The sequence below is a fragment of the Pelmatolapia mariae genome, linkage group LG22 (assembly GCF_036321145.2).
Source record: "Pelmatolapia mariae isolate MD_Pm_ZW linkage group LG22, Pm_UMD_F_2, whole genome shotgun sequence".
NCBI lineage: Eukaryota > Metazoa > Chordata > Actinopteri > Cichliformes > Cichlidae > Pelmatolapia > Pelmatolapia mariae.
Genome location: NC_086245.2, coordinates 23,952,203 through 23,973,093, shown reverse-complemented (window position 1 = coordinate 23,973,093; position 20,891 = coordinate 23,952,203). Strand labels below are relative to the sequence as shown.

General features: G+C 38.9%; 1 protein-coding gene across 1 annotated transcript in view; it reads left to right on the top strand.

Annotated features, from left to right (window-relative positions):
- csmd2 (CUB and Sushi multiple domains 2) overlaps positions 1-20,891 on the top strand; it is a 256,929-nt gene that overhangs the window by 48,129 nt on the left and 187,909 nt on the right. The window lies entirely within an intron of this gene.

Sequence of the window (20,891 nt, the reverse complement as noted above, 5' to 3'; positions counted from 1 at the left end):
TGTAAAGCCAAATAAAAGAGTCTGTTTGTTAATTCCACTGGGAGGCAATTGGGACATTGCATCTTTCTTTCTCACTAGTGGGTACAAGACTGTCAGTCGTGTCTAGCTTCTGACCTTGGATGATTTAACTGTCTCTTGCTGCAAATAAGTTTGCAAAACTACATTGGCGACTAAAGTAATGCCAAGACTGCAGATGCTTTGTATTTCATAGTTTGAACAGTTTTACTGTTAGACCAACTACTTTTGCTTTGTACTGTAAGCAATCATTTACCCCTACGCACAAACTGTACTGTTGATAGCACATGTCAATAAAGCTGTGTGAATCCACTTGTTAAGTGTTGACACTGGCATTAAACTTGCCCCAGTGCTTGGTCCCCTGTTATTTCAGTAGTTCTGAGTGCAAAAATGACTGTAGAAATTGTTATTCTATTGAGCTACAGTCTTTCATTAGCACATCTCAAAGCTAAACATTCAAAAACCTGCGCTGTACAATACATTTCCTTTTTTGACCGTGTTCTGGACACCAAATTTTAGATTCTGTGAAAAAGAAGAATCACCGGGCTAATAAGAATTTGTTACTTTAAGAATAACCAAAAAACGTAACAATTCCAAATGACCATTTTTTAAGGGGGAAACAGCTTAAAATTGATAAATGTTACCTGTGTAAATTACTCCCTTCAACCTTGTAAATCCTCTGTTTTTTGCTCATGACTCAATGTTACATTTGATAATAGGGGGAAAAAAAGTTACAGTGATCACTCTACTAAGTTGAAGTAAATTTGCCCCCTTTAAACCTTCAGTGGTGCCTTAGTCTTTGCTGTTTTGGGGATCTGAAGGGGAAAAAAATGAATCCACATCTTGGGGTGGCTGTGGTACAACAGAGGCTAGCCGATAGCAAACCTGTGGAGCACCAGGGGAAATGAGTGCAATGCCGTAATTACCTGTCTCCCAGCTCACATGACATTGGCAAGACCAATTGCAGTGACCCTTTATAGGGAAAAAGAGAGGGGTCCTGTTGAGCTGACATGTGGTGCTGCCCTGCAGGTTAGAGTGAATGTTAATTGGAGAGTAAAAAATACAGAAAATAAAGCATAGCAGCACTTTATTGTAACTGAATGGACAGGAGACCACCCACAGTTGGCCTGTATTACACAGTATATGCACATAAGAATTTTAGCATCTCTTATCCCTTATTTCTTAGATGTGAAGCCACCACCCTTTTTCTTCCTCCTTTCATGGAGTTGTGTTAATCTATTCTGCTCTTCCTTTAAAACCATTTTACCATTTGGCACACATGGAGTTTTTTGGCTTTGCTCTGCCAGTGAAGTCCCACAGTGTCTCGTGGCACTGTACAAAGGCTAGAGGTAATGAATCTCCATTCTTAGATCGATTTTATTTAGTTACTTATTAAAATTAACAAGGATAAAAATCAGCAAAATCCTAACAGCAGCTTAGGAAAACGAGCAAGAAAATGTATTCCTTGTTTATTCCACGGTGACCAAATGAAACACTAAACACGAAACAGACATGTTCTTTTATTAGATTTTGTGTAAAAGCGAAGAGATGAAGAGATTTTGCATTTTAATTTAATTTCTCCTAGTTATATTTCACAATAGATCTTTTCTACTGCTTTTTAATGTTTGGCAACCTCATACCTGGAAGCTGTGAGAGAAATGTGAAGTTTCAAATGACTTTTCGGCAATTGAACTACCCTGGAAGCCAAGAAACAGCAGGAAGAAGTCATGGAAGCTGACACAACGCTTTGTGCCGCTTTGTTTAAGGTCGGTTTGACCAGAAGCTGCTGGCATAGAGGTTTTTTCCTGCTTTGATTTGATTAGCTCACAGTTAGAAATGTGCAGAAATAGACAGCAGGGAACAAGAGCAGGCACTGACCAAAGATTGTACATAATCAGCGATCGCACCGTCTCATCTCAGGAACGCACCTGTATCTGCCATTTGCCAGGTGGAAGTTTAAATTATACCTATGAGTGAAGTGACATTCATTTTCTTGCCTTTTCAATTTCAGCAATTTCTCACATGAACTCGGCATATCAGATTACCCTTTCCTCAGTTTGTATTCTTTGTCTCCAAAACTGTTGTGCGTTTAAGCAGCTTGTTGCACTCCATTTGAGCCAAATACACATATCAACAAGGAACGCTGCACATGACCAGTCTTTATTCTCTGCACTAAGTGCACTAGTCACCCTCTTTTATTGCAGTAAAATGCAATGGGCAACCACAAGACTGTATGCATAATGGATTTCTACACAATCTCCTTCTGTTGTCTCATAGGAAGCACTGTTTATAACTACATGCCAAGCTCATCTTAAGTTTAGCTACTGTATTTCATGTACCAAGTTTATATCATAATCTCCCTGTTAAATGACATGTTACCTGCATCCATCTTTCTTTTCGTATCTCCATCATTTTCTCTGTTTTTTTGTTTACTTTCCCTCCACATAACAGTTCTAGTCCAAGTCGTAGGTGTAATCTTTTCCTCAGGGAAAGCAGGTTTGTGAATAATGAACTTACACAAGTAAAGAATGCCAGCTGTTTGTAGGTTGCATTACCCAGAATGCACCTTGGTTGCATCACGCCTCTGCTGTGATTCCAGCTTGTTAAATGTGAAAAATGATTTTCACCTTAAACTTACATCTTTTTAGAATTCAGTGCAGTGTGGCTTGGATTTCCATTGCGGATATGCAAATACAAAAATAAGCAGTAACATGTATGAATTTATATAGCTTTACTAGCTATTCTATATCCCATATAAGCTGTTTTTTAGTTGTTGTTGTTGTTTTTATAAACAGCAGTACAGCTGTGCCATACAGGAATGGTATTGCGGTAGAGGATATGCAGGGGGAAAAGAACAACCAGAGAACCCTTACTTCTGGAAGAAACATCTTCAATCATGGAAATTAATGATGACAACATTTAGATTATTATTTTTTTTAATCAAGAAAAAAGATAATTGAAATTAACTGTGCTCCCATTTGCCAAATCTTAAAGGCAAGTACAGGGAGCTGCTGTCTTATAAGCTGCTGTGCTTGTTATTATATATGACTCCACTGTTTAGCTGAAGATGGTGCTTGACTTTGTTACTAGCAGAGTGGTTGTATTTGGTTGCTGTAGGAGGGGATCAGTGACTATATATATATTATTTTGCATGTGTGTATATATATATATATATATATATTGCTATGTGGACACCACTGTGTCTATGTGTTTTGGTTTCACCCACTAGATCTCTTCCCATTTTCTCAAATGAGATAAACCTTTTTTGTTTCTTTCTTTCTTTTTTTCCTCAGCCTGATTGGCTTTCCTCTGCACCTCAGTACTCAACCCCCTTTTTTTATTAGCACTGTGCTTACAAGCCACCATTTTGGTGTGAGCCCCTCTCGTCTATATTAGATATCTGTTCTTTTTCAGCCCACACTGCAATAAGCCTAAGTGCTGCACAGTCCATCTCCCCAACACACTGCGTAATGGCCGAGACCACTCTGGAATCTCTCCCCTCTGGTCGCCATAGCAACCACCAGACTCTTTTTTTTCTTTCCCTCCCCAACGTCTTATTCCTCTCTTTCTGTTCTCCATATCTTTCTAAAGTCTTTATTCCTGTTTAATCTATAGCAATAGAGAAGGAGGCAAAGAACATTAGAAACACTTGCAGAGCTTCTTGAATGATGTACTTAGAAATTACACGAACTTCCATCTCTCAGCATCTTGCTGTAGTCCTTGCCAACCACCGTTGCCTGTTTTCCTCCTGCTTCTGCTGCACCTTGAATTTCATCCTTGATGCTTTCCATATTCTGTAGCATGTTCCCTAATGTTATCACTCGCTCGCCCTCCCTCTCTCTTTAATATGAAAGTACTGTGATGATTATCCAGTCATGTGCTGCCAAGTATGTCTTCCGTCTGTGTCTTAGTTGCATAGTCAATGTGCCTCCCAACTGGGTCACTGAAAGAAAAAAACCCCCACAGCAACCCACAGCCAGCCCTGCTGCACGACTCAGGCAGTCTGCCTCTTTAGTCTGCTTCCTCAGCAAGTCACTGCAGGTGTCTGAAATTAGGGGGGAAAAAGACACGCATATAACATTTTATGAGAGTCTAGTGCAAACTTTTTTAACCAGCCTCGCCTTTATCCATATCGCCACTATTACTTAATTCCATACTGTTTTACATTCGAAAAGTGCGTCAGTTTGCTGTGTTTTAACGAGGGAGACTTAACAAAAAATTTAATCTGTTGAAATGATTTGCTATAACGTCATCACAGGCTGTCACATTTCTTCTGAAAGTGAGTAAAAGAGCAGCAGAGGGAGTAACTCCAACAAAGCGGCTTTTCCCCCACACTCATCAGAGCTGATCTACAATACTGTCTCTATGTGGCACTCCCCCCCCCCCCCCCCCCACTCCCCACACCACCCTCTCTCCCTCTGTCTTCTGTATTATTTTGAGAGGGAAGAAGGTAGGGGTGACTAGATGAGCATGATGAGAGAGCAGTGAAGCACGAGTGAGTTTTAGTGCCTAATTGAAAAATGAGGCTCGTCCTCTTAACTCGCGATATTGGCCAAATGAAAGTGTGATGACAGAGGCAAAGGAAGAGAGTGTAGACTGGGATCAAATCCTGCAAATCCTAATGTTCCATTTTCTCTCCACAGGGAGTAATACACATTGGAGCGAGGGGTATATTATCACCCTGTTTGTGTGTTTGTGAGGGGTTGAGGAGGTTTTACAACATGCTGAAAGAGACGCTTTTCTTGGATGCTGTTGCCACAAAATTGCCTTTGTTTAGAGAAATTCAGTAAAGTTCAGCTGCCATATTGCAGTATCTGTCTTTTTTCTACAAATGTTTATACCTTTCTCACAGTGTTATCTTGCTTTTTTTTAAGCATTCTGTTTTGGCAAAAAAATTATGTTTTAGTCCACATTGTGAGCATTAGTAGAATATTGGACCAGCTACAACGGTACTTACAGGGGTGAAGCACACAGTTAGGTTAAAGTTATTATTATTTTGCATGCATTACTTTTGCTAGGGAGGTTTTTTTTAGTTAGCTTTGACAAACATGCCAAAAATAGAAAACAGTACCATGCAACTGTTACAGACACACAGATTACCTCAATTAAGTACAGTATTCATATAAAAAACTCACACACACAAAACCCCCCAAAACTGGGTGTGCAATATTTTACTTTTGTCTGGCTCCATGTAAAACTGGAAAAGGGAGTGGTCACTTTAAATGTCAGCATGGTCTCAAACTGCCAGTAGCTGCATTAGGCACGGTTTTTAAATTCGCTGGAAATTGCATTCGGATTCAGAAGTTATTCAGATGAATGTCATTTGTAATGAAGCAAATGGGTTTTGAATACATCTCTGACAAACTCTGATATCTTACCCCAGCCACTGCTGACTGTAGTTATTTCCAGTCTTGCTACCTACCTATCTTTCTTGAGTGCTTGCTGGACTGGACAGGTTGTGAATGCACTTTTGTCTCTGTGAGTGTGTTTGTTTGTGTGTGAGTGCTTGGACACACATGCACTGCACATTTTCCTCTGCTCTGAAAACAAGGATGGTGCTGCCTCTGTATTTGCATGGTAAACAATTTCTCTATCATTACTCTTTTTCTCTCTTTTTTTTATAGTATTACAGATTACAGTAGCAGTAGTAGTAACAGTAGTAGTAGCAGTAGTAGTAGTAGTAGTAGGGCCTTTCTATCAGCTCATTCTGAGCTGGAAGGCACCAGAAAAATGCAAGTCCACTATAATAGGTTCTTATTTATTTGCAAATGTGATAAACATGAAACAATTACATCGTTTTTTTGGATTTTGAATGTATCAACAACAAATATGGTATACAGCGTTGTGTGACTGGGATACACAATTATTCTAGGCAAGACTGACAAAACATGACGGCCATTAAACAGAGGGATTCAAGAAGAGCAGGGTTTAGGAGAAAATGTGTCATTTATTGATCATTATTGCTAGCCACCATAAATCTGAGTAGATATCTTCAGGCGGTGTTTAAAATTAGGTCTAGCATAAAGTGGCAAAAAAGCATATGTGTAAAACAACTGGCCTTTGAAACTAGGGGCAAGTACTGAGAAGTACCTGATGGACCATATTGATTGCTGCATGTGCGCTTCATCATCATCTGCCATTGTCTGACTTTGATCAGTTTTCTGTGAGCTGAAATTATCTGCAGTCATGGTACTCAGTGCCTTTACTAGAAAATATGTGCAAATACTTCATAACCTCAACAGACCTCATTCACATACACAGTGACGTTGACTGGCGTTGTCAAAACTAAAACCTTTGCAGCGTTTACTGGGGGCACTTTGGCTTCTTACTTAAAGTGAATGCAAAAATGCTTTGAACCCATAAACTGATACTGCTGATGATATTATAATTATTGTCATTATTATTATTCCCCCTTAAGACCATTTCCTCACCCGGTTGGGATGAGAGGAGAGGAGAAGCATGACATATCAGTTGGCTGTGCTGCCATGACAATTAAAGCTTTAATTATGCAGCGAATCTGAAAAGCATAGATGAAAGGGGTAGTAAATGATTGTTTTATATCAGCATTGTCATAAAATGAATCACAAAATAAATTAAGAGGATAATGATTTTTTGTTCCATTTGCTATTGGTGAATTATTTAAGAGCTCTCCAGTACGTTTAAACAGAACACATTTACCTGAACTCGACCCAAAATTAACTTGTTTTAATATACATTATAATTACAGCAGTGATGTCTGTTAATAGTTGCAACTATTTATACTCAGGTTAAATAACCTCTGGCATGTTATTAATCACATACATACTTCTTAATTTGAAGTTGTTTCTTTTTATCCACAAAGGACTTTGTTATGTTCTTGTTTTTCATTGGTTTTTATTCCATTTGTCCAGGTATGACCAAATATATCTTTGGTAGATCCTGTGTTTCTGATTAGACTTAATTATGATGATTAAACTGTGTTTTTCAGCTTCATTTGACTGTTTCTCCTGGTTCCTTGGGTTTTCATATTGTAAAAACAAAACAAAATTTACCTCCTTCCCTGTGTACAGGCATTTCAGAACAGATTGTTCCTTCCTATCTGATTCAAATATTCAGGTTTTAGCCTAAATCTATGTGTAGCCTAATGAAAAGAATATCACTGTACATGTACAGAGCTTTTTTACAGCAGACCTTTTGACAGATCACAGCGGGAAAAGCACGGGTGTAATTAGTAAAATTAATCATGACATTTCTCTTTAGCTGTGTTAGTTTCAGGGCCCTGGTAATGTGCATGCTGGCTCACTGTCATGGTTTAGTGGGACTGCTAAATGGAACAAAGATGTTAATGCTAATAATTGCACCTGCTATGACTGGTCAAAATGTCTGCTGTAGAAAAAGGTCTTTGCTTATTCATGCTAGCCATGGATGTTAACCTCTCAGTGCATTCAGTAGGCAGTATGTTAAGCTTTTGATAATACTGACTGTTCTTATTGCAGGCATTTGGATTGACAAGCAGGGGATATTATTGCCATTAATGCTAATGTCTCATTTGTTAGGGGTACTGGAGTACTTATATTTCCCTTTAAAAGTACAATACTATGTAAAGGTCTTAAACCACCCCTATTTTGGGGTGGTGGGGGGGTGGATCTTGTAATGTTTTTAAATGGTTTTCAGCCATAGTTCTTTAAGCTTTCTGATGGTCTATTGAAGTTTTTCTTCAATCATTGAGCCACATAGCGCTGACCTATGAATCACTCATAAATTATATCTTTAGGCACTCTGTTACTAGCGGCCTGCTGCAAAAACACATAATTTGTTCCCATTTCTTTAATTGAATTCACAAAATAATGCAAAAGATGACACAGTTTGACAGGCATATAATAGTAATTTGGCATCAACAAGAAGGGCCAATTAGCTGAAAACTTGGCATGTCTTGCCACAAAATCAGCGACAACAAATCTAAATTTTGCTTCAAATCTTTGTCAGTATTTACAGAGGAGGTCAGCAGAGAGGTACAACAGGGAGTGTGTAAAGCACGGTGGAGGCTCTGTCATGATTTGGGTCTTCAGCTAGTGATGTTGGGGCTCTTGCCAAAATTGACAAGCTTGTGAATGCAGAAAAATATTATTTTTCAGTATGACAGAGATCTCCAAAACACTGCTATTACAATAAAAGCATACCTGGACAGTAAAACACAAAATGAAAATCAGTCATGGATTGGCGTCCCCAGAACCAAGACTTTAAAATGATTCAAATAATCTTGACAGAGAACACCAAAAAAGGTAGTCAACATCCAAAGATGAGCTTTGAATGGCTTTTAACAAGCCTGGAGAAATATTCCTGAAGACTACTTAATTAAATCTCAAGAAAGCTTACCTAAAGGAGTTCAAGCTGTGTTGATGAATAAAGGTGATCATTCAAATAATCAATATTGACTTTCAAGCTTGTCAGGATTGAATTTTTTGTTTTTGCCTTGTATATATTTACAACTATGTTTTGACATATTTCAATAAATCTCTGCACCTATTTTCCATTTTAATAACTGAATATAATGAAATGAGAGGTGGATCCAGACTTTTGTATAGTATTGTACGGCACAAGTAGCGTGAAATTTGGTGTTTTTGCCATTTTTGCCTTGGTAATGGGCAGCAGATTGATATTGTCATTTCTTCTTTCATACTGGTTGATAATGGCTCTGTTCTGGGCCCTTTAACATGTATACATGTGGAAAACATAGGACAGCATGCCATTAGCATATATGAAAAGTCAGACTGTAAGAGTAAAAAAACATAAGTAGATAAAATAATTAACTTGGATACTACGTTAAAAGGTGAAGTAGTGTGGAGATGGGTTGCAAAACAGCTTGCAGATGCATATTAACCTTAGGCAGGTTACATGAGGTTGGATGTTTGAAAGGTAATCAACTGAGCTATAAGCTGATGTGTGATCTGAGATGAGCTGATTGTGCTGGATTAAACATTTTAGCAAAATTATTTCCTGTATGTTAATATTTTTTCTTCAAGCATATTTTAATCTGACAGATTTATTATTTATTTTCTGAGACTCGGATAAATGTAGTTATGCTCATCTATAAATCACCAGCTCCTGTAAAACTTGCATTAACTAAAACTTAAGTAAAGCTGAGTTGTTCTTGCAACTGCTCTAGCTAATTTCATGGTGTATATCTATTTTTTTCCAGAGAGGTCCAGCTAAATTTAGGTCAATTAAGGCTTCTTCCTTCTTGGTCAGAAACATCTCAAAAAAAGTCCCCGGTGGTCCTGGTGTGTTTGCAAATTCCACACCTGCTTTCACAACAGCAGAATGGCTTTCTAATTTTGTCATAGAGACAGTGGGTCAAATATAGTTACCACACAGATCAAGAGCTGCTCCTAAAAACAGCTGCTTCCTTTCTCTATCTTGGATATACTGCGTGTGTTCATGTGGTGCCACTTTTGCTCCAGGGAGAATGTCACAGTGACGAGCAGATATACTGAGAGGAACAAGGAACAAGTGCTTAAGATTAGAATGGAGTTGGAGAGCCTGAACTTAGCTAATATTAAATGGAAGCCTAGCTATTATGGCTGTAATTTTACTATGTGTATTTACTAATTTTCTTTGAAAATATGGGCTGTCTGGCACGTCTGGGTAGGCAGAGCTTCCGCTCTGGCAGATTGTGGCTGTTATTAGTGTCTGGCATGGGAATCGGCCGCCAGCGTGTCTGACCGTTAAATGCTTCTGACACTTAATTAATGGCTGATTGTTGTGCGGCAGTTCTCCGTCAGCCTAATGAAGACTGTTTGAGCTCACACACACACACTCATTCATACATCTTTCATGGATACTGGCATTCACAAACACACATTCTGCATTCATTCTCCACTGAATTCAGTCAGACAATTCTCAAGAAATGCTGATGAACTTTGGCAACCATGGTACCCATGGTGCATTTGTTTTTCAAATCAGCTTTTTGTATGTACCACAAAAGTGAGAAGAAAAAATAAACTTAAAAAAATTCTGACAGTTACGAGAAACTATTCTTTCTGGCTCCTTTTCTCTTCATGTGAAATTCCCTGTAGGGGCAGTTAAATGTTTTCTGACTTCTGAACAATCTAAATTATTTGTACACTTGTCAGATGAGAGAGTGAAGTTGGAGACAAGCTTCTTAGACTTAGCTCAAGTGTAATGATGCGTTATATTGTTCCTAACTCAAAATGACTGGTTTGGTGGGGTTTAGAGGAGAATTGTATTTGTTGAAATCATACCAGCTGCCTCTCCCTGCTTCACATTATGTTAATATTTGATACTGAATCCCACATCTGAGCCTTTCTGGAATTATTTTTCATATTTTCTTTATTCTGTTCCTCTTTTTATAGACCCGACATGAGCGAAAAGAGCTCTTGACAGTTCCCATTGCCCCGCAAGTCATTGCCAGGCATGTCTGCTCTGCACAGCATTGCAAGACACACTCATTTTTTTTTTTTTTGGTCTCTACCCTCATTCTTTCTTGCCCTCTATTTGTTTTCTGGGTGAATGGGCGGCAAGACAGGGTCTAGTCTGCGGTCAGGACAAGTTGTTGTTTTGCTCTCCAGATAAAGGGTGGAAAACAACACCCCACACCATGGGTATACACAGACACGTGCACACATCTGCACACACGAGCTTTACAGGCACACGCACTCACACACTGTGGACACGCATAAACGTAGCACTCACTGTGCACCAGAGCACGCACAGAAAGGTCGTCTTCCCTGTGAACCTATTGCTTTGAGTGAGTTTGTTTGCAGTGTTTCAGAGTGTGTGCATATGTTCACCTATGAAGTTTTTTTTGTTACTGCCTTTGCAGGCAACACAATATGTGTATATATATATATATATATATCTATATGTATAGATATACATATATATATACATAATGTATATACATATATATATATATATATATATATATATATATATATATATATATATATGTAGCCCCGTCCCCTGACCCAGCCCTGGATGAGCAGTAAAAAATAGATGGATGGGTGGATAAATAAATAAATGTTTGCTATTAATGTCTCATGAAAAAAAAAAACACTGTTAAAGCTCTCAGTTTTTAGTCAATACTTGTACTACTTTCCTCCCCTCCAAGGCTGGAAACTGAAGCTGGGAGTGTGTCACTGTGTGCGATACATATTTAATCACAGTTTAAGTAAATGTGGGCATAAACATACAGGTTTTCCCTATTCCATACAATATAAATGAGTTATAAACGGGTTTCATTCCGCTTTGTTATGTATGTTCTCATTTTTATTTTAAATTGCGCAAAGCAGAAGATCTTTGGCGGTTTCCAGTGGCTTGTACTTTATATATAAGATCTAAGGATAAAACATTGTGTGATACGATTCTTTCTCCAGTTATGCAATGCTGTGTATAATACTGAATATAATGTGCATTATCTGAATGTTTCACGGTTTTGCCATTGCTTCTTATACTTCTTATTGGCCTTCCTAAACTAACTGCTGTGTGTGTCGGTGAGGAATGCATATGACTTTCTATAGACTGAGCGTGTGTTGGTGAAAGGAAGTCTGTCCCAGCGGGAGGGCGACTGAGGTGTGAGCACCATAACAATGGCAGAGAGTGAAAGACAAAGTGAGGAGAACACTGGGCCAGGGGGTAGGATGTGTTGCCAGTATTGTTTATCTGCTTGTGTGCGTGATGGCATGCAGCTGTCTGCATTCCTATACTTCTCATACATACAGAGCTTGTGGTGTGCAGGGTGAACGTGGAGGTGTTTGTCACATGCTTGTATTTATTTTTTTCTTCTCTGAAAGGACTCCTCTGTGCTCCCTGCTGTTTCCACACTGACAGGGTGCGCACCAATAGGCCGTACCCTGACTGCATCTTAACAAATTGGGAGGAAGCGGTGAGAAAGACAAGGGTGAAGCATGGAGATACAAGAGACTTAGAAGATGGTCTCTTTGTAGCATATGGAGAAGGAGAAGAGGAATATAGAGCAACAAATTGGGAAGATGTAATACAGTGAAAGAAGTGCGAGCTCTAAAAAGACAAGGATGACACAGCGCGCTGAGGTAATGGATGAAGCTATGAGGGAATATTGTTGCTGCACCCTGATGGAAATGTATCATTGCAAAAAGCAGGTCAGAGGAAAAGAAAGAACGCAACCCTGCACATTTGCTGCACTGTTACTCACGCACAGCGCACAACCATCTCCACAGCCATGCATTTTTTAGTCAGTGAGCTCATCTCCCCCAAAAAAGTACCAGGGACCTGAACTGCTTTCACTTCTCCTCTGACATAGCACTTTGAGCTTGACCGCATAAAATGTCACCCAAAACACTTCATCCCTAAAACCCCCATTGTGTGCGACTTCTCCAAAAGGTTGCTATCGTTGTTATTCCAATGTTTATGTGCGGCACCAGTCTGGCACACTAATTCTGCTACTTTATGAAAGTGTGTAATTAAGCGCCTCAGTTGGCCTCTTGTAAATGTCATCTGCTCGGCCCTCTGGATTGTAGACTTTGATGTAATTAATTCCAGCCTGAGATAACCCCCATCAGCCAGCTTGCAGTAAGTAGGGGTCATAGTTCCCCTTTAGAAACGGTGCCCCCTTTTCAGCGAGGGGTATTAAGAAAGAACTCCAATGCTATGTACAACGCACACTTGGAGTTCATTAATAGTGTTTGATTTGCAAAGCTTTGTGGTAGAGCTAATATCAAATACTTTGCGTTCATTTTTTAAAAGTTTGACTCCTCCGACCGAGACAATCTAATCTTTTTGGTGTTATCGTCTTCTTCGCGATTAAATCTGTTTGATTTTTGTTTCCATCATAGAGAAATATGTCACTTTGGTAACCTACTTGTTTTTCTAGTGGCATTACATAAAAAAATACAGGAAAAAAACCACCAAGAAACTGTGGTCTTGTACAGGCGTGTAATATATGTGACTGACTGTGTGTTAACAACACACAGACTCATGTTTACATGGTTTCCATTGATTTTGTTAGCTGGAATGGCAGCTGTCACATTTTGTCGATTTTATCTGCTTTCGTCAACATTGCGCTGTGAATTAGCAACTCATTAAAACTTTGTTGTCATCTTATAATATCTGGGGTTTTACTCTTCTCTCTTCCTCTCCCCTTTTCATAACCCCCCCTCGTCGGTTTTGCCCTAACAGTAATGCTTATCCGTCTCTCCAAGCCTCTATCTCTTATCGGGATTAGCCTCTTTTGCTTGTTAGCGTGCTAGCTCTTTTTCTCCCCCGCTCCCATGTTTGTCTCTCCATACAATCCCTGTTTTGTGTGGATTAGCGCCAGTATTGTCCTCAGATTAGGGTGTCATTGTTTCTGAGATGGGATGAGGTGGAGACGTGCTTCTGAATATGCGCGCGAGTGCATGTGTGTACAGTGTGCTCAAGTATGTATCTGCATTTGAGACTAAGGTGATGAATTTCCTTTTGTACTTGGTTGCATGCAGCACAAAGAAGAAGGCTTTGCAGTGGCTGGTGGAAAGCTCTGTGACTTATGCGCTCTTTTCCTTTATAGCTAATTGGCATATGTCTTTTTCACTGCCAACTGTTGATGTAGGAGTATGTGCTAGGTGTAAGCAATATGGCCTCAAAATCCTAGGACTTGGAATGCATTAAATGCCCATTTATGATTAGGTAGTTGAAAGGACAGACTTGCAGGAAAGAAGCACTTGAAATGTAAGGATACAAAGGTTGGATTGCCATGCTTTCATGCCAGGTTCACTCACCAAAGACAAAAGGAGCAAAGGTTAAATTAAAAAAAAAAGAGTTGTCTGTATTGATCGCCTAGCAGGGATTCTGTGTTAGCACTATGTGACAAAGACGCTCAGCAGGTGGGAGGGGAGGAAGGCTGGCGGATACGCTGCGACTATCAAGATGCTCAAGAAACTCTAGGCACTACCTCAGCAGACTTTTTATCTATTGTTTTGGATGGTATGGTGTTTACTGGCTTGTTAACGTTCTTCTGTCACAGGTAAATTAGTGTGACAGTTTATTGATCCAGAAAGTGTTGAGGTGTCGGAGTTGAATGGAAATTCAGAAAGATTATATATAATCAACCTCTCACGTTTGTCAGGTATTTGATGCAGTCTTTCCCCTCAATTGCATTTTACCAGCTAGTTTGATCGGAATTAAACTTTTAACAGCGTAAAGCGTATTTGCCGAAGACTCCAGTAAAGGCCACTTGAATGAACCCGCATTTATCATTAAGTGGCTGTGGTATCTAATATATCATTAAGATTGCCTTGCACGCATGTTAACATCTGTGATGAAATACCCAGCGATGGCTATGAGCAGGAACTGGTGCATTCTCTCTCATTGCTTTAATTGATATTAACCAAGCGGTTCCTTCTTGGCTGCTGTGTTTAATCATTTCTCCGTTTACTAGGCGGCCCTAATGCGCAGCCATTCATCAGGCCAGATTTATTGATCATCCATCGCCAATTCTCTCTGGCCATCCATTTCAGACTTTATCGACAGTTGAGAATTTCACCTAAATGTCAAAAGGTCATATTTAAGATCAAGCATATTTGCTCTGAGAAGTTGTTAGTGTAGTCAACGCTTTGTTGACAGAGTCTCTGTATAGATTTTTTGATTGAATTTTTTTTTCTTATATATTTACCAATATGTGAATTTAATTGGAAAGCACTGACTGTTAATATACACATACTCAGTATTGGAAGGCATGGTTACTGATTAGCTATAACATTGCTGATTGTTTTGTATTGGATTGTTAATAATGCTGTCTATACTGTGATAAATCCCAGTGCTGAATCTTTATAAATAGCACACACAAACACATAAACTAGGAAACAATATGGACAAACATTTATATGCACAGAGGCATGCAGAAACAAGCGCGGCATAATATCATCGCCCCAATACACAATCACCTGGGTCAGCTGTGTTTGTTCTAGTTCTTCTTCACTTACAGAGAATCAATGTTTGCCATACTCAGTTGTATTCCATTGTTTTGACACCGACGGCGGCGAAACAGTCCGGGCCATTTCATGATGATTTATTTGGGGGTGGGTGGTGGGGAGAAAAAAGGGAGGTGTGAAGAAATAAACCTTCTTCTCTAGACTACTCGGAGGCAGACAAATATCTTCACATAGTCACATAGAAACCAGGCCTTTAGCTGATTCGTGTTTATCCTTGTGTTGATTTGTGTTCCTCTTTGAGTGTGTCACACTGTCTGCCTCTGTGTGCGCCTGACAAGCTCTTGCCTGAGCTCACAGTGCAAATGCGCCATCACTGAAGCATAAAGTGAAGCCACACCTGTTTGTTTTGTGATAGTCGCTTACCCATCATTTGGCATTGCAGCGTTCTCTGTTTGAGGCCTTAATTCACAGTTGCTATTCAGTGATGTAATGAGGCAAAGACTAGGAGCAAGTGGAGGTGTTTTGTTACAAAAAGCAGTGTGAGTGTTTTTAGCCTTTTTAGAGTGGGAGGGATGGAAAATTGACACATTTTGTATGAGTTAAATGTAGAGGTGCAAATGTTTATACATTTTGTTAGAGTATGCATTTTAGATGACTAACGCTTTTTTCACTCTTGTTATCACAGGCTGGTAAAAGGTGGAAACAACATAATGCCTATAAAAGAAGGGAAATACCGAAGGAGTGCACATGATATATTTATCTTAAAGCTGAACAAGGTTTTGATGTCTTCAAATTTGTCTCTCAGTTGAATGATAAGTAGTATGATCCAAAGAACTAACATAATTGACAGACATCAGCCACTTGTTTGCAATATGTCAGGGACGTCTGTGTGAAAGAGAGCCTGAACGATAAAGGAATTTTAAGACTGGTCTAAGGAGCTTGGAAAGAAAAGAATTTTAAGACTGATACTTGATGATTCGTTGATTTCAAAATCCAGTATTGTATATATCAGTAGGCTGATATATATATATTTCCCTAACATTTGTGTTATTTGTTTACTTGTATAACCTCTGTCTTATTCTGCTCAGATCAAATACTTCTTGTTTTGTGGTGTTGCAAACATGTTTGCTGCCACCTTGGGAATTGCGGAGTGCCCTCTGGTGGGTGGTGGACAGATTATGCAAAGTCAAGTCTCATAACATGGTTGAATGGTGTTTCTTAGTTCTCTTCTTTACCTTTTTAGTTTTCATTTGTTCGATGTTATGAATACCAGAACAGTTTAAGGTTGGCAAATAGTTAATATTGGGTGACAGGATTATGCCAGATTACCAACAGGCTGGATTGGTAATCTGCTGTTTGCCTGGTGGGCCAACCCAGTTGTGGGCCAAAGGGTCAATGTAATTTGGGGGGGGGGGGTCGGTCAGTTTATTTCTACAGGCTAAAGGTCACTTCTTGTAGGGCAGTTGTGCACCGGCCCTGCAAGCACTGATAGCAGCCCATTGGTTGATTTTCATTGCTGTCACTGGATTGACCAATTAAATCTCTTAATTCAGCCAGCCCCTCCCCGCCCATGCACCTTGTAGAACAGAATTTAGTGTGGAAGAAGTTGAGAAAAAGAAAGAGACGCTAGAAATAATTGTAGCAAAGTGTTCTGAAATACCGACATGCTAGCAGCTGTCAACTGTGGAACCAGCAACAACTAGTAAGAAGCCCTCGCAGTCGCAAAGAATTGCTGTTGCTAGCACTAGCCTTGGAGAAGTGCAAGAGGAGGGACAGCAGTCCCAACAAGAGAATTAGGAAGAGGACAGAGGAAGGTGTAATTAACATGGCAAGAAAATAGATAGAGGGTATAATTAGGAAGGGAGAGATTCATTTAAAATAAATGGCTACTTTGACCATGAGCCACTGCTAATAGCTAAAGTGTAGCTTTTAACTGTCACATGCTGCACTACAGTACAACTAAACAACTAAGATGTAAGACGTGTTTTTTACTGGCCATTCACGGTGAGCCGCCTGGACCAAAAATACTGGGGCCGATTTTTGCTCCAGTCCAGGCTTTTGTGTGATAATAGTGACCTGCCAATAAATTGGTCGGGTTCCTGTGAGAAATGTATGGGTGATAGTATGAAGGCAAGCGGCAACAAGAAAGTGACAAAGACCACATTTACTTTAGGTACCACATGAGGTTGTTTCCAAAAGGGAGTCAGTCAATATAGACTCTCATGTTTAAATTTCCAACTTTATAGTACTGAAAATCATATTTACAGCATGGCACTAAATGTTGTAGACAGCATTTCTGTGGTGATTTTTGTTTTCTAACTCATCCGCCTGGATATTGGAGTTAGTTCTGTGGCCTTTTTGACTGACATGTGTCCTAACACAGAAAGCTGTTGTGGTCTGAGTTGTTGTTGTTGTTGTTAGTGCCTTCTGAAGCATGCTAATGGATTATCTGATCGAAATTAAGGCTTGAGTCTGTGCTTGAATTTTGATTATAGAAATTCTAGCATTTTTTTCCATCTGTTACTTTACCGCTAATTACCAGGTTATGTGTGTCTGCACATTTTATGCTAACCAAAATAGCTAGCTGCAGCTGATACCTTAGGAGTCCATCTTTTTGTGTTATTGTCCCTTTTGGCTCCAAAACAGCTGCATGATGTCAGTCAAAACTAAAGATAAAGCTTAAAAATGTACAGTCTAAAACCAGTTGTTTTCATCACAGTGTCTATGTCCATGTTTTATAACGTCTACTAGGTGACACCCATAAAAATTACCCCAACTCTTTCCACTGGTTCACCTTCACAACCACTCCATATCTGTGTGTCAGTGAGCAGCTACTGAATACCCTTCAAATGAAAAGAGCACGCTACATTCAATAGATATATTTTTTTTAATCTCTTTTATCTATGTAGAAAAAAATGGAACCAGTTTGAACTAGCAGTGCAACTCAGGTGATAGAAAAATTTCACTTGTTTCTTGTAAAATTTTAAAATGTACACATAAGTAAAGACTTTTACAAAATACTTAAAAAACACAATTATATTGTTAATGGTGTTCATATTTATGAGCTTTGAGACCCACATCTAGGAATTATGACATCTGGATCTCATTACAGTAATGTAAAAAAAAAACCCAAACAAATATGAAAGAAAAGTTGAGTGTTGTCAAATGATTGTGACGTGGTCAGTGTGTACATGTTTACCCACCACCACCTAAATGGAATTCTGCCTCGTTGTATGCGGGATAATGTAGCTCTCGAAGAACATGCTTTGAGTGAGATGATCACAGGGTTTATTTATGGGTTTTACTTGGATCTTCCCCAAGTACCACATGATTTAGAGCCATCCTTTGAATATTTCCAGAATGGCATGTGTATGGATTTGTAGTTCTGCTGATTTCATTGGATATTAGTGGGAAAAATATATGAAATATATTTATCATTATCATTATGCTTCATTTATTTAAATCTAAAAAGAAAGAAAGAAAAATAGGGACACTTAGCTTACATAAGTTGAAAACTAAATCATGAAGGTAGCATCCACTATCCCCTGGGAACCTCAAAATAAGGGACTGGCTTGGGGAATATGTAGTGGGAAACCAGCATGCACAAAAGATACTTAACCTGAAATCACTCAGATACTTTTAGACCAGGAGAGGTTGAAGTTAAAAACAAAGAAAAGAAAAGGAAGGTAAACACTATTTAGACACGATTCTTCAATGAAATGCTAATTATAGAAAAAACCTTGAGTCATGTTAAAAAAAATAAGGCAACATAGACAATGTTGGGGGTGGGAAAAGACAAGAGGTTAAATGGAGGATAGTAGCGCGTTATGACAGATTATCATATTGTCATAATAGCGAGTCAGAACTAAAGGAATTTCTAATGCACACTAGACATGTAACAGAACCCAGCAATTAAATGGATTTTATAATTACACAGCTCCTCCCATATAACTACAGTTCAATACTTGGTTGAATGTAGCGTATTATACTATTGTAAATGATCTAACTGTGGTTTACTTGATGAAGATTACAGGCCCGGTAATAATATGAAGCGATTTTATACGTGCAACAGATGCTTCACATGGAATCAGTGAAACCTCTCATAATAGAGGTAGAACAATTTATCTGTTCAAATTAGGCGTCTTCTCAGAAACTATTAACATTGACAAATTGTTTCTCAAGGCCCTTTCACAGCTTATTTTTTTGGTTAATTTAAGCCCAGCACACCATTAAAAATGCGTTGTCATGCTTTACCAGCAGCCACACAGGCAGATCAGGCACTTGTGACCATGAGAAAAAAAAAGACAACAGGATGAGCTAACTGGTGAAACAGAGCGTAAAGAAAGAGGACAGCTCTCTGAGTTAGCAAGTGTACAATACCCTGTTCTGCAACACTTAGATACTTCAGTTGACCTATTGTGCATGAAGGCCTTTATCAGAATGCTGGTCATTTTGTTAACATGGTGCACATTATTATATTTTATCAGTTATAAAAGTGCCAACCAGCAACTGAAATTAAACAAAACTTGGGTTTAGTTATATAACTTTTTATTTGTTTTTGCCCTTGTTAGGCTGGTAAGCAATATAATAGCTATTTATTTTAAAACCTCAATAAGATTTAAACTTTTAAGCATTATTTAAAAAAAAAGTTTACTTAAAGGACATGACAACAAAAAAAATCTGTTTGTCTACCATGGTGGTCATGGTTACCAGGTATTTGCAACATTGCTTGCATATATCCATTTTTTGAAGGTCGTTCTCCACAGAGCTCTAATCAATAATGCTTTGTTCATAAAGACCCAAGCTGTGAAATTGATGTTAGACATCACTGGCTGTGTTCTCCTCAGACAGAGCACTCACCTGTATTTCCCTCAGGTTTAGCATTTTGAAACTACATTAAAGACAGAATCGATACAAATTTGCAGCAAATGGCACCTAATTTAGAAGAAGTAGTAATGAATGTATATAACCCTCAATTCTGGGAGACTTTTCAGTCAGTTTGCACTTTCGACTCCAACACACCTGTCAGTTCTACTGCCAATATCCCATTTTAGACTGCCTCTCCTCTTATATAGCTATAATAACACAGCCATGTCAAACTAAAAGTGTCTTTTGCCCAATAATATTAATGACAATAATATTTAATATGGACTAAAAAATGTGTATAAATAATCTTGTGCACAAACCTATAGCCATTATGAGTGTGAAAGGGAATAGGAAATTATCAGATATCAATATTGATTTGCCTTTGATGTCAAGATCAGCGGTTTTAGATCAAAAATATTTTTTTTCACACGCCTAAACATGGCATGAGATGAGTCTGGGATTCTGTCCTCTTTTACCACAGCAGACATCAGGGAAACTTAAAGACAGTGAAATTTAAGGAAAGGCTAATCTTAAATAAAGGCATTGATTAAACTTGCCAAAGTACCTCTGCTTCATCAAGCCATGCCTGGTTGATTCACTACCCAAGTCAGATAACTAAAGTCATGAAAAAGTAAAGTGAACTAAAGAAGACATGGTTAATGAGGTGTGGATTGAAGTGACATCTGATCTCCCCTGATGAGTAGATGGATGCCTCTATACATTTATTGTTAGGATGTTTATTGTTCTCATACTGCATACTTGCAGTGTATTTAAGTCATACCTCCCTCTGTACAACATGTAAAATGGAAGTGCACTGACTTATATATTAATGAGCATACCCACCACTGCAGACAAAGAAAAGAGATGTATTTGTTTTCCTGCATTCCCCCCAAAACCTGCACGTTTATGCATCAACACTTCCCCTCGCAATGTCCTCTCTGGTGGGCCCTCACTGTTTCCAAGGCAACCTGCAGAGTGGGGGAAAGAGGATTGGCTCAGGGAATGGCAAAGCAAGACAAAATGCAGGAAAACAACAGGCTCTGAGAATTCTAGTTTATGCCCCACCTGCAGGACCTCTGAGGGTCCACCTGTCTGTCAAACTTGGCCGTCAAACAAGAATGTGTT